We start from the raw sequence: 2,489 nt of genomic DNA, 5'->3' as shown, positions 1-2,489 counted from the left end.
TAAAGGAGAACATCATAGCCTGATACCTGCAGGTCTGACAGCAGCAGGTGTATCACTCCTGTTTTTTACCTGGAGACAGCAGTCGCCTCATTGTTCTGACACACAACACAAAACTATCCACAACACTACACACTAACTACACAAGACAACACATTAACTACACAACCCAAACACACTAAACGTCACAGATCTCTCACATCTCAAAACTCGCTCTCTCTCTTTTTCTACAGTCTCTCTCTCTCTCACTCGCCGTCACTCCTAAAACTTCCCCCTCTTCCTAAACAACCAAATGTCATGTTGCCATATTATTTTTGATTGGTCGACATGGTGCATTTTTCCACCAACACAAATGGGCTGTTTTTTTTGTTTGGTCATAAGCAGAGAGTGCTTGCTGTCCTTAGATAGTAAACGTGACGAAACTATTCAGGAAAAAACGCTGCATATATATTGTTTATCATGACTCTGGTTTTACGTGGCCTATCAACACAATTTAAAAACTGGTATATATCACCTTGTTGCTTTGTCATCTGAAAGTAATTGTGATTGGCTTAGCACGATTCTTCCTCAGTCAAACAGCAGCACTCATGCGATTGTTTTGCCCCTTAGCTCCAGGTGTTGTGCCAAAAAGTGATCGTCTGCCAGAAAGTGATTGCCGCTGTCGGGGGCGCACGCAGCTGCTTAAAGCTGTAGCGCCCAGATTACTTATGTAGACAGCTACTTCCGTGCAACTGATATAAGATGCGGTAAGCTGAACACAGCTTCAACCATCTGTTTGTTGAAAAATAGCAATGCGACTGCGCTGCATTTTCTTGTTAGTAACAGTAACGGCGTTGTAAAGATAGGAATAGTAATTGGTTAGATTACTCGTTACATCACTGGTTACTACATAGACATTATTCACAATCCTCTCCTCATTTCGGGCCACATCTCAACCTTCTAGGGCTAACTAGCTTAACTTTCCACAGACAGGAGTGTTAGCTAATTCCCATAGCTGTTTTCTCCTGAACCCAAATCGTCACCATAGATCGGGTGTCATACCACTGGAAGTGGTCACTGGTGGTGACAAGGAGGGAGTCACGGAAACCGAACCACAGGCTGGGGCTCACAGCTGGGCCTAGCCACAGTGGTTCTCTGAAGAGAACTCCCAGTCTCCCAGTCTTCCTGGTGCTGCTGGAAGAGGTAACTGCCTCCTGGAGGGCCTCCTGTTCAGCGCCATGCAAGGGCCTTCTTCCCTGGATTTTGAGGGCATAGAGAAGCACGGCCTACTCTGTATGCCCCACATGGAGCCGCTAGTTGCAGGCCACCTCCATTTATGGCTGGCTAAAGCCTCCTCCAGGAGCCCCATACTCCCATCGAAGGCAGACCGCTTTCAGTCCATCATGACCGAGAGGGCCTACAAAGCGGTGGCTTTTAGCTGTAATGGCACTGAATGTTTACCCCATTTTTGTTTCCTACCAGCCAGTGCTATGTGGGGGCATGGCAACCAGACCTGACCCAAATGTCTGGGAAGAAATTACTGTGATCACACATATTTCACTCAGCATGCAGCACTGCGCAGTCCAAGCCACAAGAAAATCCATGGGGATGATGGCGTTGCACGAGCGAGCCAGATTGGTCAACCTGACAAACCTGTCAGAGAGGGAGGAGGAGGACATTTTGGTCATGCCGATCGTGCTTGATGGGATATTCAGCAGAAATATGAGAGAGAGGATGAGGCATTCAAGCTCTGCCTCCCCCGGAAAACTGAGTCAACACCTGCTCCTGCCCCGAGATAGACCTTCACGCAGGTGTTCGTCTGGCTTCCCACTCAATTTGCTATCTCCAAACGAAGGAAGTCCCAGCCACCACCAGTACCCCCACTCAGGCAGGAGATCAGGGCAGGCCACTGAAGGGCTAACCCACACAGCCTGTCAGTCAGTATGCCGGGAGGAAGAAGAGAATGGCCTGACAGCCTCCTCTGTTACCCCAGGTGGAGAAGCTGAATATTTCCCATTCACCTGCCATGTTCTGGAGTGTGTTGTAAGGGCTCTGCTGCCCCATTGACCCCTCGCTGATATGCGTATGGAGCCCACACACCCAAGCTGCTAAGGAAGGAGCCTTTGTTTAAGCAACAACAGGCTCTGTCTCTGTGTTGAGCCTTACAAGCACACAGAAGTGTCGATAGCACTGCTGAGACAGGGGGCCATTCGTCTGGCAACATATTTAGATGACTGGCTCTTTCTGGCGTGGCTCACCTGGGCTTCATAATAAATAGCAAAAAGATTGTGTTGGCTCCAGTACAACATATAACATTCCCCAGTTTATCTCTCGACTCAATCAAAATGACAGTTTGTCTGTCAGAGTAGAGAGTGAACATGCTCAGAGCATGCCTCGTTCTTTTCCACCTGCACAAATAGTTCTCTTCTTTCAGGGCTTCTTTCAAACTGAACCCCATACTATGCATACTCTCTCTCTCTTCATATGTGTGTGTGTGTGTGTGTGTACAACAG

At 48.1% G+C, this 2,489-nt stretch overlaps 1 protein-coding gene across 1 annotated transcript in view; it reads left to right on the top strand.

The window, feature by feature from the left end:
- The window catches only part of pyroxd2 (pyridine nucleotide-disulphide oxidoreductase domain 2), a 10,577-nt gene that overhangs the window by 1,817 nt on the left and 6,271 nt on the right, over positions 1-2,489 (top strand). The window lies entirely within an intron of this gene.

The sequence above is a fragment of the Pundamilia nyererei genome, unplaced genomic scaffold (genome assembly GCF_000239375.1).
Source record: "Pundamilia nyererei isolate P.nyererei 1_Seehausen unplaced genomic scaffold, PunNye1.0 scaffold00136, whole genome shotgun sequence".
NCBI lineage: Eukaryota > Metazoa > Chordata > Actinopteri > Cichliformes > Cichlidae > Pundamilia > Pundamilia nyererei.
This window is presented reverse-complemented; position numbering and strand designations above follow the sequence as displayed.